Below are 14,954 nucleotides of genomic sequence, written 5' to 3'. Positions count from 1 at the left end.
GGCATTTAAATGGAATTTGGTTATTTTAATCCATTTCCTCCCATACTTTTTTTTTTAGACAGAGTTTTACTTTTGTTGCCCAGGCTGTAACATGGACTGCAATCGACATCTCAGGTCACTGTAACCTCCACCTCCAGGGTTTAAGAGATTCTCCAGCCTCAGCTTCTCAAGTAGCTGGGATTACAGGCATGTGCCACCATGCCCAGCTCATTTTTGCATTTTTACTTCAGACAGGGTTTCATCACTATGTTGGTCAGGCTGGTCTCAAACTCCTGACCTCAGGTAATCCACCCAACGCAGCCTCCCAAAGTGCTGGGATTACAGGTGGGAGCCACTGCGTCTGGCTTCTTTTTTGTTTGTTTGTTTGTTTGTTTTATTATACTTTATGTTCTAGGGTACATGTGCACCATGTGCAGGTTTGTTACATATGTATACATGTGCCATGTTGGTGCGCTGCACCCATTAACTCGTCATTTACATTAGGTATTTCTCCTAATGCCATCCTGACCCCCTACCACCACCCCACAACAGACCCCAGTGTGTGATATTCCCCTTCCTGTGTCCAAGTGTTCTCATTGTTCAATTCCCACCTATGAGTGAGAACATGCGGTGTTTGGTTTCCTGTTCTTGTGATAGTTTGCTGAGAATGATGGTTTCCAGCTGCATCCATGTCCCTACAAAGGACATGAATTCATCTTTTTTATGACTGCATAGTATTCCATGGTGTATATGTGCCACATTTTCTTAATCCAGTCTGTCATTGTTGGACATTTGGGTTGGTTCCAAGTCTTTGCTATTGTGAACAGTGCCACAGTAAACATATGTGTGCATGTGTCTTTATAGCAGCATGATTTATATTCCTTTGGGTATATACCCAGTAATGGGACGGCTGGTTCAAATGGTATTTCTAGTTCTAGATCCCTGAGGAATCCCCACACTGTCTTCCACAACGGTTGAACTAGTTTACAGTCCCACCAACAGTGTAAAAGTGTTCCTATTTCTCCACATCCTCTCCAGCACCTGTTGTTTCCTGACTTTTTAATGATTGCCATTCTAACTGGTGTGAGATGGTATCTCATTGTGGTTTAGATTTGCATTTCTCTGATGGCTAGTGATGATGAGCATTTTTTCATGTGTCTGTTGCCTGCATAAATGTCTTCTTTTGAGAAGTGTCTGTTCATATCCTTTGCCCACTTTTTGATGGGGTTGTTTGTTTTTTTCTTGTAAATTTGTTTGAGTTCTTTGTAGGTTCTGGATATTAGCCCTTTGTCAGATGAGTAGACTGCAAAATTTTTCTCCCATTCTGTGTTGCCTGTTCACTCTGATGGTAGTTTCTTTTGCTGTGCAGAAGTTCTTTCATTTAATTAGATCCCATTTGTCATGTATGCTCACGCCTGTAATCCCAGCACTTTGGGAGGCCAAGGCAGGCGGATCACCTGAGGTCAGGAGTTGCAGACCAGCCTGCCCAACATGAAGAAACCCTTTCTCAACTTAAAACATAAAAAATTAGCCAGGCTCGGTGGCGCATGTCTGTAATTCTAGCTACTCGGGAGGCTGAGGCAGGAGAATCGCTTGAACCTGGGAGGTGGAGCTCAGATTGTGCCATTGCACTCAAGCCTGGGCAACAGTAGTAAAACTCCCTCTCAAAAAAAATAAGAATAATAAAATAAAATAAAATTTATTATTATGGCCAGGCATGGTGTCTCACGCCTGTAATCCCAGTACTTTGGGAGGCCGAGGCAGGTGGATCACTTAAGGTCAGGAGTTTGAGACCAGCCCGGCCAACATTGTGAAACTCCATCTCTATTAAAAATACTGTTATGCAGGCTTCCTCAGCACAGGGAGGTCACTCATCACCCACAGGCACTTGATCGTTCTCCATCCTTCGATGATGTGAGATTCCAAAACACGCTGCACTAGTCCCTTCCTGATGGGAGGGGTGGTGCGTGTTATGAGAAAACCTCTCATCGATCTGACCTAGCTCCACAAAACGATGTAACTTTTTAAATGTCAGATGGAAATATTTAAAAGTGTTACATGCCTGTATAGTTTTAGTATTTTATTTAAAGGGAATGTGGCTGTCTTTACTGACTACAACCAGTTTAATTCAAGAAGGGCTGCTAGTCATCAGGGAACAAGCAAGGGTTAGTGCCTCCCAGTGGTTCCAGCTAATACACAGTATGGACATCCCTTTCCAGGGCAGCGGGAACAGAGTGGCTCCTTGTGCAGTGAAGCTGACGTCCACCAACTAAGGCTTCTGGAACCATGTGGAGACTCACAAGGAGTGGCCAGGGTCTCAGCATCTGGCGAGCAGTGAAAAGACCCTGAGAAGAGGGTGCTTTCCATGTGGATTGGCTCACTGTTCTTGCCCACTAATGTTCCAGGCCCTGGGTGTCCACCTAGTGTGTGTTAACCCACTGAACAGCCACAGAAACTAACAAGGAGGTAACAGATGTCTAAAGAGAAGTGAAGAACTGGAGGAGACCAAGCGTGGTGGCCAACACTTATAATCCCTGCACTTTGGGAGGCCAAGGCAGGAGAATCACTTGAGCTCAGGAGTTCCAGATCATCCCGGGCAACAAAGCGAGACCTCGTCTCTACTAAAAAAAGTGTCCAGACGTGGTGACTCACACACCTGTAGTACTAGCTACTCAGGAGGCTGAAGTGGGAGGATCGCTTGAACCCAGGAGATTGAGGCTGCAGTGAGCTATGATTGTGCCACCGCACTCTAGCCCGGGTGACAGAGCGACACCTTTAAAAAACAAACAAACCGTCCAAGATGGCCGAATAGAAACAGCTCCAGCCTCCAGCTCCTAGCGAGAGCAACACAGAAGACAGGTGATTTCTGCCTTTCCAACTGAGGTACCGGGTTCATCTCACAGGGGCGTGTCAGACAGTGGGTGCAGGACAGTGGGTGCAGCCCACCAAGTGAGACCCGAAGCAGGGCGAGGCATGGCCTCACCCGGGAAGTGCAAGGGGGAAGGGAATTCCCTTTCCTAGCCAAGGGAAACCATGACACACAACACAACATGACATCGGGTCACTCCCACCCTAATATTGCACTTTACCAAGGGTCTTAGCAAAGGGCACACCAGGAGATTATATCCCATGCCTGGCTCGGAGGGTCCCACACCCACGGAGCCTCCCTCATTGCTAGCACAGCAGTCTGAGATCTAACTGCAAGGCAGCAGCGAGGCTAGGGGAGGGGTGCCTGCCATTGCTGAGGCTTGAGTAGGTAAACAAAGCAGCTGGGAAGCTCAAACTGGGTGGAGCCCACTGCAGCTCAAGGAGGCCTGCCTCCCTCTGTAGACTCCACCTCTGGAAACAGGGCATAGCCAAACAAAAGGCAGCAGAAACCTCTATAAATTTAAATGTCCCTGTCTGACAGCTTTGAAGAGAGTAGTGGTTCTCCCAGCACAGAGTTTGAGATCTGAGAACGAACAGACTGCCTGCCCAAGTGGGTCACTGACCCCCGAGTAGCCTAACTGGGAGATACCCTAGCCACCTAGGGGCAGACTGACACCTCACACCTCACATGGCTGAGTACCCCTCTGAGACGAAGAGTGCAGTGGGATGGCCTTGGCTCCCTGCAACCTTCGCCTCCTGGTTTCAAGCAATTGTTCTGCCTCATCCTCTTGAATAGCTGGGATTACAGGTGAGCGCCACCATGCACTCCAGCCTGGGCAACAGAGCAAGAAAAAAATAATTTACTATAATGTAAATACTATTTGAGTATAAAGATTTGTGTTGTAATTTATGTATATGAAAGATATAGAACTTTCAAAGAATGCAATGTGATATTTTAAGAATGGTTAATGGAAAGGTGCGGTGGCTCATGCCTGTAATCCCAGGACTTTGGGAGGCTGAGGCAGGCAGATCACGAGGTCAGGAGTTTGAGACCAGCCTAGCCAACATGGTGAAACCCTATCTCTACTAAAAATACAAAAAATTAGCTGGAGGTGGTGATGGGGGCCTGTAATTCCAGATACTCAGGAGGCTGAGGCAAGAGAAAGAGAATCACTTGAACCCAGGAGGCACAGGTTGCCGTCAGCCAAGATCGCGCCACTGCACTCCAGCCTGGGCGAAAGAGCAAGACTCTGTCTCAAGCGGGGACGGAAAAAGAATACTTAACTTCGTTTGGAATCTCAAAACAAATGAGATTCTTTAAAAAATAATTTTAAAGACATTGAACAATAATCATTTATTCTTTAAAATATATTTAGAATAACACAATTTTAGCTTTGAAATGAAACATTACAGTTTTTAAAAATATTGAGTTTATCTTATTTTATTTTAAGACAAGGTCTCACTCTGTCATCCAGGTTGGAGTGCAGTGGCATGATCATGGTTCACTGCAGCCTGAACCTCCCAGGCTCAGGTGATCATCCTGCCTCGGTCAGCCTAGTAGCTGGAACAACAGGCATGAACCATCATGCCTGGCTTATTTTTGTATTTTTAGTGGAGACAGGTTTCACCATGTTGCCCAGGCTGTTCTTGAACTTCTGGACTCAAGCGATCCACCTGCCTCGGCCTCCCAAACTGCTGGGAGTGAGCCCTTACAGGCATGAGCTACCACACCCAACCTTGAGTTTATTTATTTATTTATCTATTTATTTATTTTGGAGATGGAGTCTCACTCTGTCACCCAGGCTGGAGCGCAGTGGCATGATCTCAGCTCACTGCAACCTCCGCCTTCCAGGGTTCAAGCAATTCTCCTGCTTCAGCCTCTTGAGTAGCTGGGATTACAGGCATGCACCACCACACCTGGCTAATTTTTGTATTAGTAATATCATTTTGTAGTAAAGACGGGGTTTTGCCATGTTAGCCAGGCTGGTCTCCAGACCTCGACCTCAGGTGATCTGCCTGCCTCGGCCTCCCAAAGTGCTAGGACTACAGGCGTAAGCCACCATGCCCGGCCTAGTTTTTTCTTTATAGCAGTTTCAGATTCACAGAAAAAAATAAGCAGAAATTCCAGAGTTCTCATCTACTCCCTTCCCCTTTCAATATACAGCATCCCCACAGGATCAACACCCACACCAGCGCAGAGCATTCGGCACAGTCAATCAGCCACATGGACACATCACTATCACCCAGTGTCTATCGTTTACGTGAGGGATCATTGCTGGTTTTGTACATTCTGTGGATTTTAACAAAGGGATAATGACATGTAACCACCATTAGAGAATCATGCAGAGTAGTTTTGTTTCCCTAAAAGTCCTCTGTCCTCTTCCCATTCATCCCATTGTACTCCCAACCCGTGGCAACCACTGGGGTTTCTACTGTCTCCATAGAGAAAGGCAAAAGCCTTTTCCGGAATGTCTAACAGGAAGAGTCTTTTCACATCACCTTCTTTCACTTGTACAATAACCTGCATATAGGAATCTCTCATGTCTTTTTATGGCCTCGTGATAGTTCACTGACTAGATGGATCAGTTTGTTTATCCAGTCACCGACTGAAGGACAACTCACTTGTGTCCAAGTTTTGGTGATTATGAATAAAGCTGCTATAAACATCCAGGTGTGGGTTTACTCACTTCGTTAAATACCCAGGAGCATGATTACTGAATTGTAGGGGAATGGTATGTTTTACAAGGACTTTTTCTTTCTTGACAATCTCACTTGTTCGATATCGATGCTCGAGGTCAGGAACTTTGTCTCGATCATCCTGGGGTCCCAGTGCTGAGCATGGAACCTGGCACTCGGTAGCAAATATTGTTGACCACGTGATGCATGGAAATGTTTGTCATCAGTATAGCCATTAAACTGATAACTCGGGGATGTCAACATTAGCTCACTACCAATAATAAAAATAAATTGGATTATGGACGAAATGGCCCTTGTGATACTGTGGCTACTCAATGTGTGTCATGAAAGTCCAGCAATTGGCCAGGTGCAGTGGCTCACGTCTGTAATCCCAGCATTTTGGGAGGCTGAAGCAGGCGGATCACTTTAGGTTGGGAGATTGAGACCAGCCTGGCCAACACGGTTGAAACCCTGTCTCTATTCAAATTACTAAAATTAAATGGGTGTGGTGGCACGTACCTGTAGTCCAAGTTACTGGGGATGCTGAGGGAGGACAATTGCTTAACCCAGGAGGTGGAGTTGCAGTGATTGAAGATTGTGCCACTGCACTCCAGACTGGGCAACAGAGCGAGACACCACAACAAAAAAAAAGAAAAACAAAATAAAAGTAAGTCCAGCATGGTAAGAGGTACATAGAGGCACATGTGGGCGAGCTTCATTTGTTTTTCATCCTTTAGCCCTTCTCTGGACAGAATTCTCAATGCAAAACATTCCAAAAACACACAGCAAACGTCTCCTCTATTCTTCCCCTTATCCCAGACTTCTCTCCAGAGTGTATGTGCTAGTGTCTTCCAGACATTTCTGTGACTTGCTACACAGAAGATCAGATCAAATGGACATGTCCCTAAAAAGGTGGTGACTTGCCAGATCTGGACTCACTTTGCAGGGTGCTGGGACCTCTCCAAGAACCAAGCGGTAGCTCCACGCGCCAGGGCTGCGGGCTCTTCTGTGCATCTTCAGGAGCTTTTACTGACCTTTCTCAGCACAACCCCCTTCTCAATTACCAACTTCCAATCCGAAAATGACATCCCACTAGATCCGGAACTGCCACCCAGTTAACCCTGATTGAGTTTTCAATTTTCTTCTCAAAAAGTGATTAAATTAGATAGGCATTTAAGAAAGTGAAAGAATAATAGGATGAATGTCTAAAACTCATTTATTCACTTATTCCACAAACACTGGTAAAGTTTGACTAATATGTGACCTTCATAGTGATACAGGGAAGGATTTAATCTGTTTCTGACCATAAAATATATATATACATATATATACACACACATATATATACACACACACACACATATATACGCATATATACACACACACACACATATATATATATATGTTATCTTTATTGGAGAACCTTTGGCCACATCAAAAGTATCAAAACTTTTCAGAGTTAAAACAGCTTTAACAAGACAGTGATGTCATCCCTAAAAAACACAATAAAAATCTCAGTGTATCCACTGGTCACCTGGGTTTTGTGCTACCTAGCACGGTAGATCATATGCCCATTCGGGTGGAAGACAGGAACTACCGAGGGCGTAATTTATCTCAAGGTTAAGGTCAAGGCTACACTGAAAGAAATCAGGCCTACATTACAAAGTGAGGTGGGGGCTGGGCCGGACCGGACTGAATGTTCTAATGGGACCCTGGGAGGGAACCAAGACGACATAAAACATGGCAGGTATTTTGAGGGCATCTAGACAAAAAGATTGAAAGATTTTTTTCTAGATTGAGTTTAAAAATTAAAAAAACATAATTACAAAAGAAATAATACAGACCCTTAAAACATCATATTGTCTTTGAGGGCAGATACAGTCTTGGCTTCTACTGGAAGGTGAAGCATCATTACTCACAAACATGATGGGCTTCCCTCAGAATACCAGCTTGGGAAGAGTGAATCTGAGTGTGTGAGCTGGGACAGAACCCAGAGAGGAGCAGTGTGGTCAGATGTAAGAAGGGAGACTTTTCAATCTGGAAGCGTGGATGGTGGAAGCTGTGTCTCTGCAGACTTTGGGAGAGAAATGAACTCCTTGGGGGATCCTGCACTGCAGGGGCCTTTGAAAACAGTATGCTGAGAATAGATAGGGCTCAAGGACAGTATCTCCAATTGAACTTTTAATGAACTCCCGTAGGCGCCAAGAAGGCGGGCAGATAAGGAAGAACATAGAAACAAGGAACTGAGTAGAAGGTTACATCTGGGAAAAGAAAGTTTGTTTTGCATTACATTCTTTCTGCTGACATGGGGTTTATGGAGTATAAATAAAGTGAGGCGGAGGCTCTGAGTGCGGCCGCCATGTTCTCTGTGTGTCTTTGTCTTTTGTGTGTTCTTTCATTCTCCACCACCCCCGGCACGGACCCCAACACTGCACCATCCCCAGGACCCCAGCGAGAATCCGGCCCTTTGGGGGGTATTTCTACCATGTTCTGGTTGCCTGTGCTTCTGAAGGTGCTTCTCTGTTGTCCAGGTCAGAGGAGCCTTTGGAGCCCATCCGAAGGGACAGTCTGACCTCATTTCCACTCACAGAATTTCTACTGGGATTCCAAAGCTTCTCCAGGCTTTTGATCGGGGTCTCTAAAGTATTTCTGAACTTCCGTTATTCTCCCCCAGGCTGAGCTGTCGGGGAAGCTGAGTCTTCTGTTTCCTGAAAATGACAGCCCATCTCTCCTGCACCCAGGAATATGGCCACAAACAATGCTAAGAGACACTGTCCCTGGAATCAGCAGTGACCAATAAATTATCCGCAAATTCTACAGAGCAATTTGGGTGCACACAGGAAGGCACAAAGCAGGGAGCTCCTCAGCTGCTGCTCTGGACCTAAAGAGGCACCTGGGACCAATGGAGGGAACCTTGTCTACCTTGTACAGGAAGATTGACTTCTCTGATTTTACTGGAAGTGCCAGGCTGTTGGCAAAGCCTGGGACAGGTCCTGGTGCAGGAGCCATCCCTTCCCAGGCTCTCCTGGCCCAGTCTTAGACATGATGAGGCTGCACCTGGAATGCAGTGAGTCTGTTTCTGAGGCAGGGCTTTTCCTTGCCTGCGGTGAGTGCCCTCTCTGCATTTCTAACAGTCAAAAATCTCTGACCAGGCCCTGCTGGCCTCCTCTAGTCCTCAGGAGGGTCTCATTCCAGATCACATTTATGACTATCTTTCCCAAGACCAGGGGCTGGTCCTCTTTTTTCCTCCAATAAAGATCTGAGGAGAAGGTCACTCTGAGAGCAGACAGTGGATGCTCAGGGAGCGGCCTGTAGCAGCCTGGGATGGGGAGGTCTGGGAACTAGCTGCAGGCTGGATGGAGCCAGGGGGACTAAGGACGAGAACAGGGTCCAGAAAGAGAGTGTCCCAGAGGAGCTGATGGGGGCCAGATTAAGTGAGGAGGAGAAAGATGGCAGCAGGGTTGGGGGCCAGGTTCCCTGACTTTCACAGACCCATGTCCCTGATAAACTGGGGACCTGGGTCAGAGACCCTGAAAGGACCTGAGCCGGATATGGGGCTGCGAGTTTTGAAGGCCCTTTGATTTCGCCCTGGTATACATGAGGGGCATGAGAAAAAGTCATGGGTTGACGGCACCTCCTAGAGCTTGGTCTTGACTCAGTGAAGTTGGGAAGAATAAGTGAAGAGCCAGCATGAAGACCATGACTCAAGGTCTTTGTAGGACATTTTAAATTCAAGGCATTTATGTTATGGAGTAGAAAAAACTCAAGCACAGAATAACACGCATGGAATAACCTTGTTCAATAAAATCGTAAATGTGGATACGATTTATTCATTCTTAGGCCTCACACAACAGCTGTTCTCAGATGCCTCCCACGGACTATATATCATGGTGGTGCAGGTGGGAGTAAGGTGAGAGTCAGGATTCCAGTCCCAGCAGCTTTCAAAGCCCAGACCTTTAACTAAGGTCAACCTCAGATCTGGAACAGAAAAGAGGTACAGTTTCTTTTCTAATTCCATCAGGATCATTCTGGATCTGGCCACAGGGCACGGTGCAATGTTCTCCCATCTCAGAGTAGACGCTGGGATCCCAAAAGCCAAATGTGTCCAGATATGTGTTGACACAACTTTTGAAAAATAGAGTTTCAGTGAGAAAGGAGGAGTAAGTTGGAAATCTATAGCATAGGAGGGTGACTATAAATAGTAATAATATATTGTATAATTGAAAATACTGAGACAGTAAATTTGAAATATCCCCCCACAAAAAAAGTAAGAATGTGAAATGGTAGGAATGCCAATTAGCATGATTTCACTATTCCACATTGAACAGTATGAATACATTAAAACATCCTACTGCATGAACAGATACAATTTTTATTAATAAAATGTTTATAAAATATGGAGAAGAAAAAACTTTATGGGCATGACATAGGAATAGCAGTAATTGGTCTCAGGAAGATGGAAAACTGCAAACAAAGATAAAATCAGTACTAAGCAAAGGAACACAAGATAACAGAAAACCCAATATTAGAGCCAGAACATAGCGAAAGTCCCAGTCAGGGTGACATGTCCAAGATTCTTCCAAAGAAACCCAAAGAAGAAAGAAAGGGGTGGGAATTTCCTGTCTCTGAAATCCTCTCATTTCCTGGAATATCTAAGGACTATTCTACCTACTAATTAAAGAAACACCACTGTCAGTATTAGACAGATCAATGAGACAGAAAATTAACAAGGATATTCAGGACTTGAACTCAGCTCTGGACCAAACAGACCTAGTGGACATCTACAGGACTCTCCACCTCAAATCAACAGAATATACATTCTTCTCAGCACCACATCACAGTTATTCTAAAATTGACCACCTAATTGGAAGCAAAACACTCCTCAGCAAATGCAAAAGAATGGAAATCATAAAGTAAGAGAAATAAATAAGTTCTTTGAAATCAATGAGAACAAAGACACAACATACCACAATCTCTGGGACATAGCTAAAGCTGTGTTTAGAGGGAAATATCCCTAGTGAACATCGATGTTAAAATCCTCACTAAATGCCCACGGGAGAAAGGGGGAAAGATCTAAAATTGACATCCTAACATCACAATTTAAAAAACTAGAGACGCAAGAGCAAACAAATTCAAAAGCTAGCAGAAGACAAGAAATAACTAAGAGTAGAGTACAACTGAAAAAGATAGAGACACGAAAAGCCCTTCAAAAAATCAATGAATCCAGGAGCTGGTTTTTTGAAAACATTAACAAAATAGATAGACCACTAGCCAGATGAATTAAGAAGAAAAGAGAGAAGACTCAAATAGACACAATAAAAAATAGTAAAGGGGATATCACCACTGATCCCACAGAAATACAAACTACCATCTGAGAATACTACAAACACCTCTATGCAAATAAATTAGAAAATCTAGAAGAAATGGATAAATTCCTGGACACGTAAACCCTCCCAAGACTAAACCAGGAAGAAGTCAAATCCCTGAATAGACCAATAACAAGTTCTCAGATTGAGGCCATAATTAATAGCCTACCAACCAAAAAAGTCCAGGACCAGATGAATTCATAGCCAAATTCTACCAGAGGGACAAAGACGAGCTGATACCATTCCTCTGAAACTATTCCAAACATTAGAAAAAGAAGGATTCCTCCCTAACTCATTTTTATGAGGCCAACATCATCCTGACACCAAAACCTGGCAGAGACACAACCAATAAAGAAAAGTTCAGGCCAATATCCCTAGTGAACATCGATGTTAAAATCCTCAATAAAACACTGGCAAACCGAATCCAACAGCACATCAAAAAACTTGTCCCTGGGATGCAAGGCTGGTTCCACATACGCAAATCAATAAATGTAATCCATCACATAAACAGAACCAATGACAAAAACCACATGATTATTTCCATATGTACAGAAGAGACCTTCAATAAAATTCAACACCCCTTCGTGCTAAAAACTCTAGATAAACTAGGTATTGATGGAACGTATCCAAAAATAATAAGAGCTATTTATGACAAACCAACAGCCAATATACTGAATGGACAAATCTAGAGGCATTCCCTTTGAAAATGGGCACAATGCAAGGATGCCCTCTCTCACCACTCCTATTCGACATAGTATTGGAAGTTCTGGCCAGGGCACTCAGGCAAGAGAAAAAAATAAAGAGTATTAAAACAGGAAGAGAGGAAGTCAAGTCGTCTCTGTTTGTAGATGACATGGTTTTATATTTAGAGAACCCCATCGTCTCAGCCCAAAATCTCCTTAAGCTGATAAGCAACTTCAGCAAAGTCTCAGGATACAAAATCAATGTGCAAAAATCACAAGCATTCCTATATACCAACAATAGACAAACAGAGAGCCAAATCATGAGTGACCTCCCATTCACAACTGCTACAAAGAGAATAAAATACCTAGGAATACAGCTTACAATGGATGTGAAGAACCTCTTCAAGGAGAACTACAAACCACTGCTCAAGGAAATAAGAGAGGACACAAAAAAATGTAAAAACATTCCATGCTCATGGATAGGAAGAATTCATATCATGAAAATGGCCATACTGCCCAAAGTAATTTGTAGATTCAGTGCTATCCCCATCAAGCTACCACTGAGTTTCTTCATGGAATGAGAAAAAACTACTTAAAACTTCATATGGAAATGAAAAAGAACCTGCATACACAAGACAATCCTAAGCAAAAAGAACAAAGCTGGAGGCATCATGCTACCTGACTTCAAACTATACTACAAGACTACAGTAACCAAAACAGCATGGTACAGTTACCAAAATGGACATGTAGACCAATGGAACAGAATAGAGGCCTCAGAAATAATGCCACACATCTACAACCATCTGATCCTTGACAAATCTGACAAAAACAACCAACTGGAAAACGATTCCCCATTTAATAAATGGTGTTGGAAAAACTGGCTAGCCATATGCAAAAGACTGAAACTGGACCCCTTCCTTACACCTTATACAAAAATTAACTCAAGATGGATTAAAGACGTACATGTAAGACCTAAAACCATAAAAACCCTAGAAGAAAACCTAGGCAATACCATTCAGGACATAGGCATGGGCAAAGACTTCACGGCTAAAATACTAAAACCAGTGGCAACAAAAGCCAAAATTGACAAATGGGATCTAATTAAAATAAAGAGCTTTTGCACAGCCAAAGAAACTATCATCAGAGTCAACAGGCAACCTACAGAATGGGAGAAAATTTTTGCTATCTATCCATCAGACAAATGGCTAATATCCAGAATCTACACGGAACTTAAACAAATTTACAAGAATAAAATAACCCCATCAAAAAGTGGGTGAAGGATATGAGCAGACAATTCTCAAAAGAAGACACTTATCTGGCCAACAAACATATGAAAAAAAGCTTATCATCATTGGTCATTTGATTTGCATTAGAGAAATGCAAATCAAAACCACAATGAGATGCTATCTCACACCAGTTAGAATGGTGATCATTAAAAAGTCAGGAAACAACAGATGCTAGAAAGGATGTGGAGAAATAGGAATGCTTTTATACTGTTGGTGGGAGCGTAAATTAGTTCAACCATTGTGAAAGACAGTGTGGCGATTCCTCAAGGATCTAGAACCAGAAATACCATTTGATCCAGCCATCCCATTACTGGTTATATATCCAAAGGATTATAAATCATTCTATAAAGACACATGCACACGTATGTTTATTGCAGCACTATTCACAACAGCAAAGACTTGGAACCAACCCAAATGCCCATCAGTGATAGATTGGATAAAGAAAATGTGGCACATATACACCATAGAATACTATGCAGCTATAAAAAAAAAATTAGTTCATGTCCTTTGCAGGGACATGGATGAAGCTAGAAATCGTCATTCTCAGCAAACTAACACAGAAACAGAAAACCAAACACCACATGTTCTCATTTGCAAGTGGAAGTCGAACAGTGAGAACTCATGGACACAAGTAGGGGAATATCACACATTGGGGCCTCTCGGGGTGTGGAGGGCTAGGGGAGAGATAGCATTAGGAGAAATATCTAATGTAGATGATGGGTGCAGCAAACCACCATGGCATGTGTATACCTATGTAACAAAACTGCACGTTCTGCACATGTATTGCAGAACTTAAAGTATGAAAAAAAAAGAAAAAAAGAAAGAAAAGAAATACCAGTAAAATAATAGGAATGTTGGCTGGTCACAACAGAAGCATGAAGATATCAAGCACTGATTTCATATAGTAGCAAGGAAAGAGCTTGCAAAATTAGCTACAAGAATAAGGATAAGCCTTGACCAATAAGACCCAAAGAAGCAGGACGGGGCTAAGCTGGTTGACACTGACTGGGTCTAACATGGCATTGGGTTTGACCTATGCCCTATCCCAGAGCTAATTATACACTCGTTATGACACTAAATCACACACCAGTGCCAGGACAGTTCTGAGCATGTCCATATTTAGTATAAAAATAGGTGACATCTAGCCAGGCACAGTGGCTCGTGCCCGTAATCTCAACACTTTGGGAGCCCAAGGCAGGCGGATCAGCTGAGGTCAGGAGTTTGAGACCAACCTGACCAACATGGAGAAATCCCATCTCTACTACAAACTCAAAATTAGCCGAGTGTGGTAGCGCATGGCTGTAATCCCAGCAACTCACGAGGCTGAGGCAGAAGAATTGCTAGAACCCGGGAGGCAGAGGTTGCAGTGAGCCAAGATCCCGATATTGCACTCTAGCCTGCGCAACGAGAGCAAAACTCCATCTCAAAATACATAAAAAATAGGTGACAGACACGTCAGTTCTAAGAAAACTTCACCATTTTTTCTTGAAATCCTAATAATTATTCCATCCTCTCCTTAGAGATCCTATAAAATTAGAAACCCAAACTCCCTTGCACATGACTCACTCTCCTGAGTATGCCCTCTTAAGTGTGTACCTTTGCTTTGCAAAAGACACTTCCGTTTTGCTTCGTTCTGCCTGCTTCCTAAACTCTTTCTTGCAGCGGTGTCAAGAATTTGGACACCGGCTGGTGATTGAGTCTCTCGGGCACCTGGAGATGACCTAAGCACTATGGCAGTAGGCAGAGTCTAAAAATCAAACAGGGTATCACAATTCACTCTCTGGTTTTTCTTGGCGGAAAAATCCAACAACTTTGGCCCCATATTACAACATTTGGTTGTAAGTATGTGGCTTTATTTCTGGGTTTTCTGTTCCATTGGTCTATGTCTCGACCTTTATACTGGCACCATGCAGTTTTGCTTACTATTGCCTTACCATATAATTTGAAGTCAGGTAATGTGATGCCTCCATATTTGTTCATTTTGCTTAGGATTGCTTTGGCTCTTCAGCCTCTTTTTCAGCTTCATATGAATTTTAGGATTCTTTTTTTTAATCTTGTGAAAAATGATGTTTGTATTTTGGTGTGTGCAATTTTTA

The sequence above is a fragment of the Chlorocebus sabaeus genome, chromosome 20, assembly GCF_047675955.1.
Source record: "Chlorocebus sabaeus isolate Y175 chromosome 20, mChlSab1.0.hap1, whole genome shotgun sequence".
Classification (NCBI taxonomy): Eukaryota; Metazoa; Chordata; class Mammalia; order Primates; family Cercopithecidae; genus Chlorocebus; species Chlorocebus sabaeus.
The sequence above is the reverse complement of the archived record's forward strand: the minus strand, read 5'-3'. Positions refer to the sequence as shown.